The following is a 21342-nucleotide window of genomic DNA, read 5'->3' as shown; positions in this document are numbered from 1 at the left end:
TATACCATGGAGGAAAATGTATCAAGACCCAATATCAAGTAATAACTAAGTACTATTTTTGAACTCTAGCAAAGAGGTGAACATTCCTTCATCTGTTAAATACAGCATGTGCCCCACAATTAGGGAGCAAAATGACAGATTTATTTCTGCTATTTGTATTATAACTTCGTTCCAATGATGCAGAGTGACTTGAGATTTTGTGCCCCATTTTGCACTTATCAAGCAGTCCCCATGTGCAATTTGTCCTGTCAATTGGCTCTTGGATGTGTGAAGCTTGGAAATACTGTCATTGTCACTGTCAAAGACAGAAGCGATTTATCTTGAAGGTACCAAAGTGTGCCCCTGAAGACAAAGTCACTTAATAAAAATGACACCACATTGAAATACACATCCCCTCATGTGGCCCCTTCTGGTGAGCTGGCCTTAGGATGATGAAACCTGGAGCTGTTCCACCCAGCGGCCCAAGAACAATTTATTTCCTGACAGGTCTGATACCTCTCCCTCTGCTTTCTAGTCAGAAGAGTATACTGAAAAGCCACAGAAATTCAGCAGAGCTCTCTAGGCCCTAACACGCTCACAATGAGAAAATTCTCTAAATGATAAATCGATATCAAGCGCACTGCTTGAGAGTCATCCTGACAAATGGATTCAAGGGACAAACAGTGCGGCGGGGGAAAAGTGTCACCAATTTTAGTCCTTGGGGCACTTTATCAATTCATTTTCTTTTGTGCACAACTCATTAGGAATGGATCACAGACGGCCCTAAACATTTAGAAAGAATAACATTGAGACACCGTGTGGTTAGAGGTCATAAACACACAAATCTACTGGCTACAAGTCCAGAGATCCTAGTAAGCAACCAGTGGAGATTTGGAATACAAGAAGGAGGGGTACACTGAAGCTAATTAGACATGGAATTGCTACATATTCTAGAGAAATGAAGACACGTTTAAATACAAACCTTTATATGAATGTTCATAACTTTATTTGCAATAGCCAAAAACTAGCAGTCTAGATGTCTTTCATCAGATAAATGCTTAAGTAAACTGTAGTACATCCATATCATGGGATACCACTCAGCAATAAGAAGGAATAACCTTTGATATGTGGAACAATTTGGATGAATCTCTAGGGAATTATACTGAGTGAAAGTCAGCCTCCAAAGGTTACATACTATATGATTCCATTTATATATAAATTTTGATATAACAAAACCTTAGAACTGGAGAACAGATTACTGGTTGTCAGGGATTAGGGACGGGGACTACATTTTATTTATAATTATCAAAATGTATCATATATTTGTTGTTCCAATCAATGGATATTAATACTAATTGTAAGGATAATTCAAACCAAAGAAATATTTAAACTTAAAGATGTATTGTTACAGAAAATAATTTTTGAAAATTTCAATTGTTTATACATTTTTCTTGCAGAGAAAATATGACAGGGTAGACAATAAATGATTGAGCAACAGTTATGAAATCCACTCTCTTCCTTTATGAGGGAGAAAAGGAGGTAACCCTAGAGAAAGAAAGAACCTAGTCTAATCTTATTGTCAACTTGTTAATTACCACATCTTCTGCTGTTTGCAAGTAAGCAAATCCTTGTCTGTGAAATTCTTCTTGTAGGATATACCTGCTTGCCTAGAATCGGTAAACAAACCTGAAATATGTGAATTTATGGCATATAGCTTCCAAGAAAGAATCTCACAATGTAACTAAGTATAAAATGGAGATGTTTCAAGATTAAAAGGGTGCCCTCTACTTAAGTAATGTCACTGTATACAGTATTAGGTATTTTCTGTGCCAATTTGAGCCAGACTATACATAATGCAGCGAGAAAGGATTGAGGGTGCTGTACTGACAGTCCTAGCTCACATTCATTCTGTTTTGCTTGTGCTTTCTAATTATTTGATTCTTTGTAATTATTAGTAAAGTTTGGTACTAGATGAGCTTTTTTATTTGAATATCCAATTCTTTGTGTAATCTCACAGAGTAATAAATAAAAGACTCAACCATAAACTTATATTAGGTTGAAATTCTATGTGGAAAATAGAAGGGCTATTAAAGTTCAAGGAAAAACAAACACAAAATTTATGATTATTAAAGAAGAGCTTGTTCGTGATATTTTTAAAGAGAGGCCAGCTTGGTGTTTAGATTATATTAGCTACATTTAAAAGAGCCATGTAGAAAATTATTTAAAATAACAGTCTTTAACATACGCCAGAAATTATATCCCTTGCAACTATTTAACTTAGAACAAAAATATTTGATATGTACTTAAAAATGTGTGGTTAACTAGAATATTAATATATTTGGTAGAAAACTGAATGAAATCCTTAGATTATCTCTTACCTGACAGAGTCTTATTTAAAATATCTACTCATAGTATTACATAATTAGAGAAATGCAAATTAAGACAACACTGAGATACTTCTCTCACCAGACATACTAATGACAAGTAAAATGTATGGCCCATATTCTGTTAGCAAGGCTGCAGAGAAACAGACACACATATATTGATGGTTGGAATGCAACTTAGTATAACCCTTTTGGAAGGGAACTGTCATTCTATAACAAAATTCTGTATGTCTTTTGAATCATCAAGATCACACCTAGGAATTTACACTGAAGATACTCTTCAACATGAGAACACATAATCACAGTTTATCCAATGTTGCATTATTTGTAATCGTAAGATACACAAAACAATCTAAATGCTCGTACCAAATAAAGCAGTGGAATACATTACAGTAAATCCATCTAATCTACTATTCAACATGTGTATTTGAAAATGAGTGAGAAAGAAGAAGAAGAAAAAAAAGGCTGGGCACAGTGGCTCACGCCAGTAATTCCAGCATTTTGGGAAGCTGAGAAGGGTGGATCACCTGAGGTCAGGAGTTTGAGACCAGCCTGGCCAACATGGTGAAACCCCGTCTCTACTAAAAATACAAAAAAAATCGCGCCACTGCAACCCCAGCCTGGGCAACAAAGCAAGACACTGTCAAAAAAAAAAAAAAAAAAAAAAAAAAAAAAGGAAAAAAAAGTTAAAAAAAAAAGGGGGGGGGGTTTGTGTAAGCAAGTAGGGGAAGTGAAAGCATATATTTTTATATATTTGTTTGTGAACAAAGAAACCAGAAGAAAAAAACTGATTACCAACATGCAGTGGTTGCTTGGGAATGGGGTTAAAATAATGGGGATGTGGGAATGGGTAGAAGGCATGAAGAAGTGATACTTCTTTAAGTATACCTTTTTGTATAGTTGTGACTTTCAGAATCATGGATACAAAAATTAATACAATCAAGAGAAACCGGGTGAAAATATTCAACATATAACCAAAATAAAAATGAGTAAACCTAACTGGATTGCAAATGAAAAACAGAACTGCAGTGAAGAGAGGAAAAAGCAAGCTCAAATAACATTTTAACACGGTATTTGGACAATATTCCCTCTGGCTAAAGACAGAAAAACTATAAACCATTATTGTACTTTAGTTAGTAGATTTATTTTTCAAAGTGCCCTAGACTTACAATGCTGAATTCATGCGTATCAAAGAAATAAGTTAAAAAGTAGCTATATAGTAAATGCTGAGAACCACGTTTCTCATTGTTAAAGAGAGTTACACATATGGAAAGTCGGGGGGCTACACAGAACCCTGGGACATTAGAGTGGAATTGGAGTAATTCCAAATCCATGGCTATCAATATATATAGACATGTAGACACTGATATCAATATACAGGTGAGTTTCTGTGTACATGCATATATACATGTACTTCTTAGCTGTGCCTAGCACCCTGCGAGCAGTAATGTGCCCAGCACTGTGAGCATAACTAAAGCCCAGATCTTGGTTTCTAAATATCGTTCTCCACTAAAAGAAGCCAGCCCTACTCAGATAGAGCTGCTTTCAGGGCTGTTACACAAAACAGTGATATGGTCCTGGAACATCATGCTGTACCAGAGAGGAGGAAAGTGCTCAAAGAATGATATAAACATGTTCAAAGGACAGAGACACTTGAAGGGGCTCCTGCTGGCCAAACTGGGGACAATTAGACCATCAGAGTAAATTATTATAGTAATGATTACAACCCACAGAATGGGTAGGAATCCATGAATCAATATTGATATAAATAGATAAATGAATAAATTGTAGGAAGAAAAAGAAAAGCTCTTATACTAGAACACAAACTAATAAAGGTAGAAGAGGTGATGAGATTAGAAAATCACCACTTGACTCCCAACGAAGCAATAAATGTTTCAGGCAAGAAGGATCAGTGGATGCTAAAATCTGAGACTAAGCATCTGATGAGAAATCGAGTATTTACACAGAAACAAAGTACCTCCACAAGACACCTATTATTTACAAATGGAGAGTAACAAATTTTCTGTGGAGAAACCTAACACATCCCATCCCAACTAAGTGATAAAGTCATATACACTGTGAAGAATGCAACATTACTTCCATTACCCCCCTGCCAACCCCTTGAACCCAATCTTATGGAAATGTTGAACAAATCCAAATGGCAGGGCATTGCTTAAACTTCAAAAGTATGAAGGTCAGAAAGACTGAGAAAGAATAAAGATCTGCTCCAGATTAAAGGACATTAATGAGACCCATCTCATTACCCTGGATCAGTTCCCGGGCACTCATTTACTTTTCTTTTGATATAAAATACAATAGTTTACAATTGTCAAAATATGAATAAGGTCTCCAGATTACATAATAGTATTGTATAAATGTCAATGTTCTGATTTTGATAACTGTCCTGTGGATAAGAGAACCTCTTACTTTCTAGGAACCACACTCTGAAGTATGGAGACATCATATCTACAATACGCTCTCAAACAGTTCAAAAGACAATAATTGTGTGTCTGTAGGAGCAAAAGATAGAAATATACACATGCATATAGAATATAAATGATAAAGTAAATAAATGATGGGGGAATATGGGAAAAAGAAACCTACATATATTGAAATATTTTATAATAACTTTTCGACATTTTTGTGTTAAAATTACTTCATAATAAAAAGCTAAAAAGAAGATCAATGAAGACATGTCCTTGGCTCAATCTTAATTTAAGTGAAAAAGATGAAGATTTTCATGAACATATACAGTTGACTAAGCAATGTTCATATCCTGAAGAGTAAATTTAAGATATATTCAACAAAAGACCCGTTTGTGATCAAAATCCACCCTCTCATGCTGGCTGGATCAATCTATTTTAGTGATATGTGACAAATTATATTCTAACTGTCCTGGAGCACATGTGTGTGTGGCGGGGGGAGGGGTGAGGGGGGAGGGGTGAGGGGGGAGGGGAGTGGATGCAAGAATTTCATTGGAAATACATCCGGTTAAAAATAACACCCTTGGCAATAAAATCTATGACCACTTAAAAGCTTTCAATATCATATTCTACCTTCTCTTTACAAAATAGAACCCAATGCATGATGTGAAAGTAATTTTTGATGACTAGTCCTGTTACATTTTCACATTCTTAACATAATCTTGGAACCACAGATTTTCTACTATTACCTAATGAGCTGATCCAAGGAAATATTGTGACAATTTGATAATATTGTTACTATTCATCTCCACATTAGAGTTATTACATTGAAAAAAAAATTCTACAGGAGTTTCCCACTAGATTTCTTTTTCATTCTTTTTTTTTTTTTTTTTTTTTGGAGAGAGAGAAAGAGAGAGGAGAGAGAGAAGAGACAAAGAGAGAGAAAGAAGAGAGATGGGAGAGAGACAGAGACAGAGAGAAAGAGAAAGACAGAGAGAGAAGAGAGAGACAGAGGAGAGAGGGAGAATTTTTTTTTTTTTTTTTTTTTTTGAGATGGAGTCTTGTTCTGTCACCCAGGCTGGAGTGTAGTGGAATGATCTTGGCTCACTGCAACCTCTGATTCCTGGGTTCCAGTGATTCTCCTGCCTCAGCCTCCAGAGTAGCTGTGATTACAGGTGCTCGCCACCACACTTGGCTAATTTTTGTATTTTTAATAGGGACGAGGTTTCACCGTGTTGGCCAGGCTGATCTCAAATTCCTGACCTCAGGTGATCCACCCATATAGGCCTCGCAAAGTGCTGGGATTACACATGTGAGCCATCGCGCCCAGCTGAGAAATTTCTTTTTAAGAAAGGAGAATGATATCAAGTATTTAGAAATACAGAAGAAAGCACTGATAATATAGAGGCTTATGGATTGTAATTTTGAAGGATGTCTAGTTAAAGTCATTGCCAAGAAATGTATTCTTAAGGGAAGAAAAAAAATAAGTTTTCTCTTCTTTAATATTTGGAAAACAAGAATAAAGAACAAAGCAGACTCAGAATATTTTGAGATGAACGACTACTTCAGCAAGCACATTTATTTTTAGTGAGAGTGTACTTGCACTGGTGCAAAGGTTTCAAATCATGATGGATTAAGGAAAAGCAAGAAGCTCTTTCATTATTTTTCAAGAAGCACCAGCTCAGCAGTCCAGAGAGCAGTCTTATTTTCTTATTTTAAGACACAGTAGCACATTACTAGCGGGGCAAAGCAGGCAATCGCTGTCTAGTAGACAGATTCAGAATTGCTTCCTTCTGATTCGCTCAGAAGGAAAGAGCCATGCCTGGCCAGCCATGGAAGTCATTGGCTTAGGTGAGCAGAAAATGTAGCCTGGCAATGCCCGGGACAGACCTGTGAACCACATTAGAAGGAACGGCTCTGTGGCCAGCCAAGGAAGAGCAAGAACTACATCCAGCTCATATCCTTTGAAGTCCTTTAAAAGATGATTATCTGACTCTTTGGGCCCCTTCCATATTTCAGGGCCTTGTATGTGTAAAGCAAAGATACAGAAACCATGACTCACAGATTTAAAACAGGAAAGCAGATCTCTTTTTAAAAAGAACTTTATTTTTATTGTTTTAGAAAAGTCTCTTTATGATGAAAGTCCTTGTAAACTCAGTGGATTTTCCACGTGGCTGTTTGCATGTTGACTTTTTCAACTGTGCTTTTCCCAAAACCCTTCTGTTGGGCTGGAGTGTACCTGGGTGTTCCTGCTTTCCCCCATCACCTGAGTCATGAGGATGCTGAGATGCTTGTGTGAGAAGATCTACCAGGACTCAAAGGGCAATCTATATCCTGCAGGAATACAGAGGCAGATCACTGACAGAGCTGGTGCTGGGTTAGCTCCTCTCTGGCCACCCCACCAAGAAGAAGGTGGGACCTGCACTCCACCACCACCTGGGCCCTCTCCCCTGCTTCCCCCACAAATGCTCTCCCTCACTATCCTAGTTGAGAGACAGCCCTGAATGTCCCTCTCCTTCCTATCTTAGAGACAGTTCCAAATGTCCCTCCATTATTGCCAGCTCTCAAACTCCACACTAGTGATTTGATACTGAATCTAAGTTGGAAAGTCAAGCTTGATTTCCCATTAACACCAAGTTCTATCAGAGACAATAATGAAGATAAGTCTTCATGCTCATCATTTCCTGAGGAAATGGCCATCACAGCCTCGCTCTGCCCCTTGGACTCAGGACTCCTTTGTGCTTCTTGCCAGGCCCCTCCATTCTGCCTTGTGTACGACTGTCTAGGAATTGACAGTAACGGCCCATGCTAAAGTGTAAATTCCTAGAATGTAGAGATGTGAGTCATTGTAATAGCATACCACATACTGCTTGAGTCCAATAAAGACTCACGGAATAAAAAGAAATTAATTCTCCTTAATGTCCAACATTTAATGGCATAAAAAATATTAGGTATTACAATTTTTAAATCTCTTAAAGTTCAGGCTAGTTTTTTTTTTCAGATGGAGTCTTACTTTATTGCCTAAGCTGGAGTGCAGGGGTACCTTCTCCACTCACTGCAACCTTCACCTCCCAGGTTCAAGCAATTCTCCTGCCTCAACCTCCCAAGTAGCTGGGATTACAGGTGCCCACCACCACGCCCAGCTAATTTTTGTATTTTTAGTAGAGATGGGGTTTTGCCATGTTGGCCAGGCTAGTGTCCAACTCCTGACTTCAGGTGATCCAACCGCCTCGGCCTCCCAAACTATTGGGATTACAGAGCATAAGCCACTGCGCCCAGCGATTCAGACTAGTTTTATGTAGAGAGTTTATTTATTTTTCTTTTGGATGTTGGTCTATTTGTAATGGTGAATAAATTATAATAGTTGATTAATAATATTTCAATTAATAAAGTGAATGACTGATATCCTGATAAACATAATAAAGATGTCCATGTAACCTAAAATGTGGCCAACCCGATACTTATGCTCTTTCCTAAGTTAATTTTCCTTATTATTTGTTCAAACGAACAGGAGCTGCTGGTGGTTTGACTTGTGTTCATGGTTCTGTTCCTTTGTTCAAGATTTCTGGGCTGTCAGGTCTCTACTATCACAGGTGGCAGTGATGTCTTATTTCGTTTGGGAAGTGCTTTGCACAAAACTTGTGAACATTCTCAGAAAGTAACAGTGAGCAGTGCCTTGCATGAGCTATACAACAAAACAGAGTTTGGGGTGGGAGTGAGTTGATGAAGAAACCTTCCTTTTGTGAACACACTGATGAATTTCAGGAGACTTCAATCAACATGTTGCATTGCCTGCCCAGCACACTGTCATGGAGTGTGCCGTTCTGGGCCACTCCCATAGCCTTCTCTGTCGGTCACTGTCGCTGTGTCTTGTCAAAAGCAGAGAGCCCTTGCCTGGTCACTTAACATGCTTTGATTTGGCAGTCACAGAATACGCTGCAATTGCTGAGGCTCATTCTGTGACAGGAAGGCCTCCACTGCCTGCCTCAAGTGCCACAGCCCAAATCAAACTTGACATAGTCCATCTCTGACCACCATCATTCTACCCCTGGCTGGTAGCAATTCATTCAGGGCCTAAAGGAAAAAATGGCTTTGCAACGTCTCACATATTCCATCAATCAACCCACGGACTCTGCCGGGAACCATGCTGCGTAAGGCAATATTTCCTCATCTTTAACTAGTAGATTGTATTAAAAAAATAAACAAGATGAAAGAATGCTACATTTTCTCAGCAAAGCTTAGTCCTATAAATAATACCCAGACATACACACATAACTAACTTCCTAAACATCTTTTCCTGCAAGGTTTTGTTATTGTTATTTTGGTACATGTTGAAACTTTAGTATCCCTAAATGAGGAATGTGTGTGTGTATGTATGTGTGTCTGTGTGTGTGTGTGTGTGTGTGTGTGTGTGTGTGTGAGTGGGGAGGAGGGGACTAAAAAATGCACTTTGTGGTAAAAAAAAAATGTAAAACATGCCTCAAACAGCTTTTCTTTTTGTAGAGGTATACAGAGGAAAAATTAATAAACTTGGCTAGATTTTATGGTGAAAAATCTTAAGTTCTTTTTTAATTTACCTTAATTTCTTTCAGAAAATGTAAATGTATATATATATATGTAATTTAAGTCCTAGATAATGAAAAACTATCCCTAAATGAATTAAATTCACCCCTACCCACAATCAGCTTCCAAAAGCAGAGAGATGAGGTTTTATTCTTCAGACTAGAACCCTAGATTCAAAGAGGAACCCAAACAGTCACTCACAAAAACATTTGATCTCGCTGTTAGATTTTGGTTTAGACAAAAATTACAATTTAATGATACCATCTTGCTTTCAAAATGCATAGAAAATCCCACCAATTTAAACTCTCTGTTCTACAGTCCAATGGTCTACTCACTCTTGACTGGACATGAAACTTAAATCTCCCCAAACCCCCAGCCTGTGCTTATAGAAATTGAATCACCCTCAGTTTATATACACCCAAATAATGTGGCAAGATCTCCTACCATCTTGATAGCTGTAAAATAGCTCCCAATAAAAGAACAGCCAGTTAATTTAGGGTGTCTCCAAGGAAATGTCCTTTATCGCCCCACAAAGTCTGTAGTCACCATTTGACACCACCATGTTCTTCTTCTCCAGTCCTGTCTGCCACTGCTCATGCGTTTAGAGCAGCATCACATTCCTGAGGGTGACACCAATGTTCATGCCAAGGATACAGAACCCTGCTCTCAACCGCTGGCCTTCCAGAACTGTGTAGAGTTAGAATCAACCTTGGAAAGGGCTTCTGCCCAGGTTTCCTTGAGATGATCCTTCCATCTGGCCCTCACTCTGCTAGTAAAAGGAATTTATACCCAGGCGAAAGGTCTGGACAGATAGCCTAGTTCAGCCACGTATAGATGGTCTATTGGTCCCACAGTAAGATCAAAACAAAACAAAAACATAATCCACTGGAAGCCAATATCAAACTAAGTAATGATATAATTAGAAAACAAAGGAATAAAAACAAAAGTTAAAGAAAGTTTTATGTCACCAGGTAATTATATTTAATGAATTTATAGGACTTCTATTTATTTTATGGATCTCATCCAAAATATAAAGATAATAATAACATTTAGCATTTATTGAGTGCTATTAGGCACAGTTTTATGTGCCTAATATATGAAGTCATTAAATTCTCACAGTAGCCTTGGAAAATAAGGACTATTATATCCAATTATATACCAGTTTAGGAAATGAGGAACAGAGAGGTTAAGTCATTTGTCCAATGATACACAGGGAGTTTGGAATCAAAGCTCTTAAACAACTCTCACAACACCTCTTAGAAACAAAACGGGATCTGAATTCAGACACTCTCCCTCTGAGCCCAAGAGCCTGAACAAAGGTTTTTGAATGGTTTGGCTTTAAGATGCTGCTCTACATCTTGGTGTAAGATCTCAGCCAGAGACGGTGCAATCACAAAAGAAGAAAAGCAGGTGCAATCACAAAAGAAGAAAAACAGGAGAGTCTGCATAGTAAGACTGCTGACATGAAGAAACCAAGGTGTCCCTTTATGACAATATACTGTCACTTCCACAGATTCTGCTTTTCAGGGGGAGCCTTAGAGTGGCAGATGACTTCTTGATACATTCTACTCATTATACCAAGAGCTATTTTCTAACTCTGAGACAGTCTCGTGGGTGTGAATAAATAAGTTCAACAGCAGAGCATAGGATCTAGTGATTTTCCCCTCGTTCTAAAAACCCTCCGAATTGGCTTAAGTCACAGATATTCTCCTAACTCAGGAAACCCCTTGAAAGTAGCACTGTCTCAGCCTTTTTTACTACCTACCAAGCTTGATCATCCCATTGTTCCCGTCCACATTGTGGTGCCAAACTGCACTGCAGCCCTCACTCCCTAAAAACATTAACAAAAGGTTGCACTTGGCCCAGGAGGCAGGAACCCTCTGGAGGGTCTATTGCAAAGGGGAGGTGAATTCCCTCGTGGGCTGGCATTTCTTTTTGCTCTCACAAATCCCTCTCCTTGGTAGAAGAAAGAGAAAAAGCAAAATGTGCAAGTGGAAGGGGCTGGCTAGAGCGAAGGAGCAGCCCAAAATTTTGTTCTTAACATTCCACTCAGGGGCAATTCCATTGGCCCCATGTAGGCTGCAGTTCTGGTGGGGTTGAAGTCAAAAGGAAGGGCAGACAGCAGCAGCTAGTAATGTATGTTACAATAATAATGTGTGCTTAATTTTTTAATTTTTCTAAATGTAAAATTTTACTTTGTGCCTTGTTTTTTATAATTTAATATATAAAATGTATTAAATATAAAGTTTCCCAGACTCGAGTTTATGGATGCCTTCCAATTTCTAAAGTAACAGTATTTTGGGTGTTATGCAAAGTCAATATTGCAGTAGAGGGTGCTGTCATTTTGCTGGGGTTTGGCAATCACCACAGGACCTGAGAAATTAAATGCAAAGTTGATTGTATATTTGCATTTTTCTAAGAGAGGATTCATCACTTTCATCAGATTCTCAAAGGGATTAGCAATGCAAAAGAAGAAAGGAGACACTGCCGATAGTAAATTCCTAGAAGTGGAGCTGTGGTAGTGATGACTATGGGCATCTTTAAGGTTTTGATGTATATATTAAATTCTCTTTCAGAAATATTTTTCCCATCTTTCTTTCCAACAGCTACACAGGAGACTCCCCCGACATACCAGATGTTTTTCAATAATGATGATCATCATTTTATCATCTTTGCTGATTTGACAGATGAAAAATGGTACCTTGTTATTTTTTGATGGCTAGTAAGATTATATTTTTTTCATATATTTGTTGGCAATCTATATTTCTTCTCTGGTAAATGATCTGTTCAATTTCTCTGACCCTCTTTGTTACCACAGAGGCTTGTTTATCTTCCTTCTAATATTTATAGTTCATTTTGTTTCATACCACACTCCATTGGGCAGAATGTCCAGAACAATGATAAATAAATAATATGGGGTGGTAATGACAATCCTGGTCTGTAGCTGAATTTATTTGAAATGCAAGGCAATTGTAGAACATCAGAAACACACCATGAGCAAATATAAGCACCCAAATACATTTTACCAACTTACATGTCACCTACTAATTTATTAGTAGCAGCTCAGATAACTGATAACCAAGAGCTTAATATAGTATAAGATGATATAAGAGACATGTTCTCATTTCTTTCCCAAGTTTAACAGCTCAGAAATCTAGAGGTTAACCTCTTTGCATTCAGGAGACCATAAAAAACTTTCTCACTGTATTCATGCTGTTTTGAAATTCAATCAGAGGAGCGAAATCAGGAGAAGTCATCTCACAGAATACACATAACTCTGGAAAAAGTTTGCTGCATTACAGTGTCATGATATTGAGCTGCCTTTTCCCAGAAGCTCCCAAATCTCTTATAACCAGTTTAGTTCACACACCAAGATATATATACACACATGCATAGAAGTATTTATATATATATGTTTATATCTATATGTATACACCAACATATAAGTAACCTCAGGTGGTCAAAAATTCTATAAACATTAATTATAGCAGAGGAAAAATATGAAAAAATGTCCAAATAATAAGTCATTTGTCTGTAGAACTTTTCCTAAATGACAGCTCCCGATTCTTTAGGTTATCTTTCTGTGAAACTCAACAGAAGCACAATCCCTGGGGCAAGACAAGAGACTCTAAAATCTTAGCCAGCCATACAAAAGGCCCTGCAGCCATATCTGTACAATCCCCCATTAGAGCATGTGGTCATTAGTTCCGCATCTTTCTCACATATCACAATGCAAAATGAGGGCCATGACTGATGAAAACCATGGAGATGGCTCTGGCTGTCAAAATGTATAGCCTCTCCAGCTGAGCTTCAGTGCTCTATCGATCCTAAATCAAGGGCTCAGGACTGCTTCAGCAGCAAACCCCTTGTCTGTGGTGAAACAGACTCTACACATCTGGAGAGTGTTTTGGATTATACTGAATTGAGTCATGCGTCCTTAACAATATTTCTTTTCTAAAAAATCTTTCTTTCCAAATGTTTACATGATTAGTATACTCTCAGTTCACAGCGTGGTTGCTGCCAAATAATGGTGGATTGGGAAGAGTCCCATGAAGCTGTGGCCACTCTACCTAGTACAGTGTATAAACTGGTGTGTACATGCAATAGACTTGCACAGGACTCCCATAGACACATACTTGTCCTGCCATTAGCCATTTGGTCACTGAGTGTCCCATCTCAAGCTCTGGGTGTAGCTCAGATGGAAGTCACTGTAGGCCCTCTAGTAAATAAGCCATGATACCACCCTACTGTCTTGGGAGTGGCATAAAGGTCGTTTACCAAACAAAAACAAAGAGAACAAAATCATATGCTTAAAAGCCAATCATTGCTTTTCTAACGATATGCCTTTTATGCATCTACTAATATTTTCAATGAAGAAAATAACTATTTGCTACCCATAATTGGCCAGCAATGCATACAATGAAAGAGCAAAGCTTAACAGAACTTAGGCAGGAAGGCCAGTTGAAAAGGCGATTTGAATCTAGTCTGAATTCCAAATTTCTTTTAGGATTTTCGATGTGTACTCTCTATGATCACCATAACACCTGGGCTCTGTAGGAATTGTAGGCTCACTCCATGACTCTTTCAGGTGTGAAGCCCTGTACCTTTCCATTTTCCTACTGCATGGAGGAAATTAACGCAAATTCTCCAGAAAATTTTGTTAGAAGAAAAGGAACACAAAGGTAAACAAATAGAAAAATTTAATCTACTAAAACAGATAAATATGCAAAAAAGCTTTTGGATTCTAAGATATCTGATTGCTATTATTACGTGAATTATGGTCTTTTCTATTTCAATTTTTTGAGACAGGGTCTTACTCTGTGGCCCTGGCTGTAGTGCAGTGAGGTGATCTCAGCTCACTGCAGCCTCCGCCTCCCCAGTACAAGCAATTCTTCTGCCTCAGCCTCCCAAGTAGCTGGGATTACAGGCATGTGCCATCAACTGTAGCTAATTTTTGGATTTTTAGTAGAGACAGGGTTTCACCATGTTGCCCAGGCTGGTCTGAAACTCCAGAGCCCAAGCGATCCACTCACCTTGGCCTCCTAAAATGCTGGGATTACAGGCATGAGCCACCACACCATGGACTTTTTAAAGCTAATAGTCCATTACCATTACATAACAAAGTAACAATACCTAAGGTGTAAGTGTGTTGCAGGGAACAAACTTAATGAGATAACATGCATAAAAAGTCAGCACCATGTCTGCCTAGTTGTAAAGTCTGCAAACTGTTGTGCCCCTACTTGCCAGTCCAACTTGGATTCTTCTTCAGCTCCCAATTCACTTTCTCCCTGCCTTATGGTAGGTAACCCATTCTTCCTATAACATTGGCCTAAATTCTTCACATCCTGTCTAAAGTCAGACCTAGACTAAATATTTCCCTTTAGAAAAGTCCCAGCTGCCTAGTATTCAGGTCAGGAGTGTCCTTTGGTCCCCGGCTCAACTGAAGAACAGGGAAATGTGTGGGCTCTGGGACTGACAGACACTCAGCATGTCCTGGCTCAGGCTTTCATTGTTGGTCCTATCCAGGGGACACTGGATAGCTGACGCCTTCCACTTCTCTATTTCCAAATTTTACTAAAGTGTTTTAACAACATTATAGTGCCAAAATATTCAGTGACAGGAATAAACATAATTTATATATGAAGGCATTCTCATAATTCATATATGTGGACCCAAAGGTTACAACTGCCCAGAGGAATGTACAAACTAAAAATCACCTTCTTGAGGAAAAAAAATCCCATAGAATAAAATATACTATGAATGTTTGCACCAAATATATTTCAGATTTCTTCATAATACTGGGCATAGGGGGAACTTCTCCAATTAAATATTCTGTTTTAAAGATAGTTTAATTTTAACTAAGGTGTTTAGCAACAAAATTTCATAGTAAGTTTTTTCTGCTCTAAAGAGCTGAAAGACCATTTCTACTGCTACCAAGGAGCTTTCCACCCAACTGTTATTTTAGATAGGACTTGGCTTAGGAGCTTTTTTTTTTTCAACAAATGGGAATCAATAAAGTAGTTGCTGCTTTTAAGACAGATTTATGTGTCGGTTTACTTTCTCCTCCAGAAGCCCTCACACATGAAATAAATTTACTTGGTAATCTGTTGTCTAATTTGACCGGTGGAAAATGTTCATTTCAAGCAGAAAGGGAAAAAAAATGGCCTGAAAACTACCTGGAGGAAACCTGGCTTCTAGTTGACATGAGGAAAAAAGGTATTCAATAACCATTTCAGGAGCTAGCTCAATGTGGATAACCAAGAATAATGAACATAAGCAGATTTTTACTTTGAGTCGTTTGAAAGTTTCTTTTATAAGTAGGAATTTTTTTAAATAAAAGGCTCCAATACTAAAACAAAGCTTCATCTCAAATGACTTCTGTTCCTCTATATGTGCCATGTATAATTATTTCGAAAGCTGTATTTAATAAGTAAATAATTTTGTGAGATTTTAGTCAATTATAATGTACAGCAACAAAAGCTTGGGTCACAAGAACCTAATAGAACACTTATAAACATAAGCACTAATAGAAGGCAGATTTCTATCAATTAAAATATATGTGAGGCATAAAAATGTATGTAAATATGTAATGCATGTGTCATATTTTTGGCTATAACTATATTAATTCACTTTTTTTTTTTTTGACTGGACATTTCTCATACAACTGGGTTTCTTGCATTTCTTGATTAGAGAAAACAGTTTCATTTGAATTTCACCAAAATGGGATTTTCAAAAACTATAAACTCAGAAACTATAAATATGTTACACTGATTAGAGAATGAAAAACAAGCATTTGTTTATTCAAAAGCAAACATTTACTGAGCACTTAAAATAAGCCAGAACTGTTATAGGCATGTGGAGACAGAAGACAATAAAACACACACAAATTTCTGCCTTCATGAAGGAAGAGAAAAATCATCTCCTCTCCTTTGCTGTAATCCAAGCTAGAACTTGTGGCACCTGCCAACCCCAGGGGCCGCATGGGGCTTCGAGGAAGGTCCCTCCCAGCAAGCCCAAGGAACAGCCTCAGTCTCCCTCTCTTGTCCTGCATGGAGTTCCCAACTCACTTCACTTTGGACTGAGAGAAGTTAACTTTTTGCTTTCCAAACTGGTCTATTGTTTTTGGACACAATGTAAAATGTAATTTTGTGGTTTATAGTTACTTGAACAATTGCTCTGACGGGACTTAATGATAAAATATCAAGTGATTGTCGGCTCCCATTAAGTACACTCTTTCTAAACTGAAACCCAGCAATCAGGGACAGCCCAATCAGTCAAGACAGACTCGTGACCAATGCTTTGGGATCTCCTGGGGGCAGGTTTTAGAATTAAGATTCAGGAAAGTGCTTTGAATCTTAGAGAACAACTTTAAGAAATGAAAATGTTCCCTGTCTCTCCTCATTTATTCAATTCTTGTTCTAATCACACGAATGGATGGTAACCAGAGACTGGATCACTACAGAGCAGGAAGTATATAACTGGTGGTTTTTATATGCTCATAAGGCTATAGGCAGGGTGGGATATTAAGAAAAAGAGCTTGCAATCAAATTGAAATCAGCAAACACAAAGTGAACCCCAATAATGCAAGAAAGCAGGTAATTAAGCAACGGTTTGCTCAGTACAACTGATACAGTTAACAGGGGATCAGAAAAGACCAGGCTTCGTAAAGCAGAATAACCTTTTCAACAAAGGAGAGATCAGCATAACGCTTGGCTGAAGGAAGAACTGGCTGAAGGAAGAATCATGCAAATGTGGAGTGGAGAAGCTCATCTGACTGGAGTAGGGTTTGTGTTTTGAAGACAAGTGGCATGTGATGCTGAAAATGGAAGTAATTATCAAAGGACTAGATGATTGGGAAGACTTCACACTAGGTAGAATCTATGATGGAAAGCCAAGGAACATTTGGTGGGAATGAGTCAAATGTTGAAAACAGTGTTTATACAAGTTTATTTTGGTGGTGGTAGTGGTCAAAGTCAACCGCAATGTGGCCAGCCAGTCACAGAGAAAAATGTTACATTGTGTCTCCATATAACACAGTACATTGTCTAGACCCTAGAGAACCCTCCAGGTTATCTGATTGTGCTTTTATAGGAGTATTTTACAACTGCTGCAATTCCATAAGCTGTAGGTAAATGACAGTAATGCATTGTGTGTGTGTGTGTGTGTGTGTGTGTGTAATTTTACTCAATTTGTACATTCATTTCAATATTCCTGACCTATCAGTGAATCTGCTCTTCGGATTTTCCTTGAGAATTGGTTATAGCATCTGCTTGGCTCCTCATGGATTGGTAAGTATTAACAGAAAAAATTACTAACGCATATTCATTTCATATCTGTATAAAAGTCAGGATTTTGTCTTTTTATGAAAGTTACTGTCTTTTAACACAAACTGGAAGATAAAGTCAAGTCATGGTGCAGACATGAGTACCTCAACAGAGGTCAGTATCATCGCAAATGAAGAGGAGGGAGAACACCAGATTCTTCAAAGAAAATGATGGTCAAGACATGGTGACTGACTAGGTACTCTGAATTCGTCCATTGTGATCTCTTAACACCTGCCATTCATCATTGGTGCTCACGCTCTCAAAGTTAACAGATCCTTTTATAACAGGTGAAACATGCATCGGTGCCTGATGCAGGAAGAGATGTGAAGCAGCTCAAGCAACTGAGGCTCCCTCAACATGGCCTCCTTTTGCAACCTTTCCTTCTCCTCATGGGCAGCTGACTTCCTACAATTTATTTCAAATACCAGCCTTTCTACCTGCGACTTCTCTCCTTCAACCTTCTCTGAGGAACGTACGGTGAGAAAAACAAGGGTAATTTAACATGTTTAAAAGGTATTTCCTTTCATCCTGCCAAGCCGCAATTTAAAGGAGAAAACTAAAAAATAAGCAGAAGAGAAAATACTGTCAGGAGAAAGATAAAAAGTGGAGTTGCCTTGGGTATGCGCCCATTTGATTAATCCACATGTGGACAATTGGGAATTGATTCTGATGATAACTATGACTTTTCCTATTCATAAAAGCCAAATAAAAGAAAACCAGATATTTGTATCTTTTAAGTTATCTGTACATATAATGTTTTTGGTTTGATACACAAAATACAGCATGTGGTAAATTGAAGATAACATTACACTCATATTTAAGCAAACAAACTTACAAATATATCTACCAATTTTGCTGTGTAAAGCAGGATAAAGCCTGAGAATATGGCCATAAAGGCTGGATTTGAACATTCTTAGGCACACATCCTGATTTCAATAAAACAACTCATTTGTAGTGCTTTAAAAGTTTCCAAACATGTCCACATAGGGCATTATACTCAATTCTAATCTTGTAAATCAAAGTTCCCATTTCACATAGGAGCAAGTTAAGGCTGAGAGGATGAATTGCCTGTCAAAGTGGACACAATTGGCTGTTAAGAGCTGGAATTCAAATCCAGAGAAACCTCACATTCAATTAACCTTTCATTAACCAGAAAAGGCAAGTCATTTGCGTACTATACTTAATCGGGGTATTTTGAGTGGTAGAGTATATCTATTCATTAGTACTGTTTCCCATTTCCAAATGAACTCTCAGTGGCTGATCTCAAGAATGTTTTTCATAGCTCCTGGATCTAGATTAGTCAAAAGATAAGAATATTAACAAGAGTTTAAAATCCACAGAATAAAGCCCCAACCTCTGAAGACTAGATGACTAATGACTCATGCCCCAGTTAACGGCCAAACCCTTGCCATTTATGGTCACGAGATTGCCACGTAACAAGCCACTGAGTTTTGGGATGACTTGTTATGCAGCAATATTGTGGCCTTAGATAACTGATACACACTGCTTCTGTTAGGCACATTACCAACTTGCCTTTGATCTCTCAACAATCCCTCTTGCAAGAAGGAGTAATTTGCATGATTAAGTCATCCGTCTTTAGGAAACTAAACCCTGACATGCTAAATGTAGCAAATCAATAAGGCCTCAGCATAATGTAGTATAAATAAATCTCTTTCAAAAAATTTAAAAAAAAAACCCATATTTCTATTTGACTACAGCCCAGAATATAAATAAATAAAAATAAAAAATATATTTCTCTTTGACTATAGCCCTTTCACCTGATTTGGTCCCCCCCCCCGCCCCCACAATGCAACCACCAAGCAATCTGATCATCAAAAGGTGTTCACACATTTCTTGCTAAAATCAATTTCCAGGGTAATAAAGGGCATTGCCAGTATGATTAAAATAATTCTACCTCAGTGTCCCTAGTGGTTCATCCTCTAACACACTGTAATATTAGAAATTCATATTTCCTGATTTTTCATGCCCTGAGGTGCAGAAAAGACAGGCAGGATCACCTGGTCCTTATGTAGCTAGAAGAGACAACGTATTCCAACAAAGGATTGTCAGCTTTACCTGACGTACTATTTTTCTAGGATTTTAAATGTTCCAAAAAGAAAGTAATATAAGCCACTTTATCATAACAGACAGAAATGATTATTTTTGCTGACCTCAAGATGTGTTGAATATCACTACTATAAGAAACAACAAACAAAACATCCACAACAACCTAGAAGAACATAAAAGTTAAAAACAAACTACTGGCCAGGCCCAGTGGCTCATGTCTGTAATCCCAGTACTTTGGGAGGCCAAGGAGGGCAGATCACTTGAGGTCAGGAGTTCAAAACCAGCCTGGCCAACATGGTGAAACCCTATCTCTACAAAAATACAAAAATTAGCCAGGCATGATGGTGGGTGCCTGTAATCCCAGCTATTCAGGGGGCTGAGGTGGGAGAATCACTTGGAGGCCAGAGAGTTGCTTGAACCCAGGAGGCGGAGGTTGCAGTGGGCAGAGATCATGCCATTGCACTCCAGCCTGAGCAACAGGGCCAGACTCCGTCTCAAAAACAAACAAACAAACAACAACAACAAAAAACCTACTAATTTTTCTTCTTTCTGCAACTGCAAACAAGGTACTTCATTTTGCCTTATCAAAATAAAGATACACACTGCAAACAGAATTGGAACTGAGTGAGAAAATTTTTGACACTGTGGTAACTAAAATTATGAAAAAATAAGAACTTAGCAAGTAAAATACCTACATAATGTATCAGAAATATCACCAACATAGGAGAGCCTAATTAAAATAATATTGCAGATTGTGCGAGTTGGTAGAATTGATTAGCTTTAAGGATTATCAGTGTAGGTTTTTGTTTCAACTTTCCAGGGAGATGTTGACAAGGCATTTGAGATTACATACCCGAGAATAATTCTCTTCTGAAAACTATGATTGCAAAGAGAATGGACACAGCATGCTACCTCCACATTCCTAAAAGCCAGACAGGAACAGAAGATACTTAAAATCAGTATTCAATACGTGTCAGAAATGGACAATGATACTGGGCTGACCTAAATGTTTACAAAGGAATTAAAAAGCAATTAGAAATGCAGAGCCTTTCTTTCTACAAGGCAGGATACAATTCATAAGGTCAGTTGTGCTATGGTGAATGGCTGTGTCCCCTAGGTAGAAGAGAAGCCAGAGTAAATATAATTTTTATGACTTGCAAGGGGCTGCTTCTCCATGGACACCCGAATACTAAAGAGTTACTTCTTAATCCTACTCTACATTGCATCATCCCAGGATGAATATGCAATGAACTATTACTGGAAGCCTGCTTAGAAAATCAATAAAAACACATCCAGCATTTTTACTGACAGTTTTCAGTTTGTTCTATTTCTTTAATGGAAAATACCACGTTCTGAAAAGGAGAGAAGAGATGAGTTCACAGCAGGAACTTTCCAATGGTCTTCCTCTGTTTGTTTTGGTGTCTTGTCCCAGCTGTTGGTTTTCCAGCAGAGAAGGTACCCTGCAGCACGGATGCTGGTTTCACCTCAGGTAAGCGCTAGTGTGGAGACACAGGGTTCCCTTCTGGCCACATGAAGGTTCAAATGTGTGAACTGGTTATACCCCATGAAGATGCCCATATGACAGCCGCCCCAGCTGGCATG

General features: G+C 38.2%; 1 protein-coding gene across 2 annotated transcripts in view; it reads right to left on the bottom strand.

The window, feature by feature from the left end:
- PID1 (phosphotyrosine interaction domain containing 1) overlaps positions 1-21342 on the bottom strand; it is a 253410-nt gene that overhangs the window by 13080 nt on the left and 218988 nt on the right. The gene's annotated exons all lie outside the window — the stretch shown is intronic.

The sequence above is a fragment of the Macaca thibetana genome, chromosome 12 (assembly GCF_024542745.1).
Source record: "Macaca thibetana thibetana isolate TM-01 chromosome 12, ASM2454274v1, whole genome shotgun sequence".
In the NCBI taxonomy this organism is placed as follows: domain Eukaryota; kingdom Metazoa; phylum Chordata; class Mammalia; order Primates; family Cercopithecidae; genus Macaca; species Macaca thibetana.
This window is presented reverse-complemented; position numbering and strand designations above follow the sequence as displayed.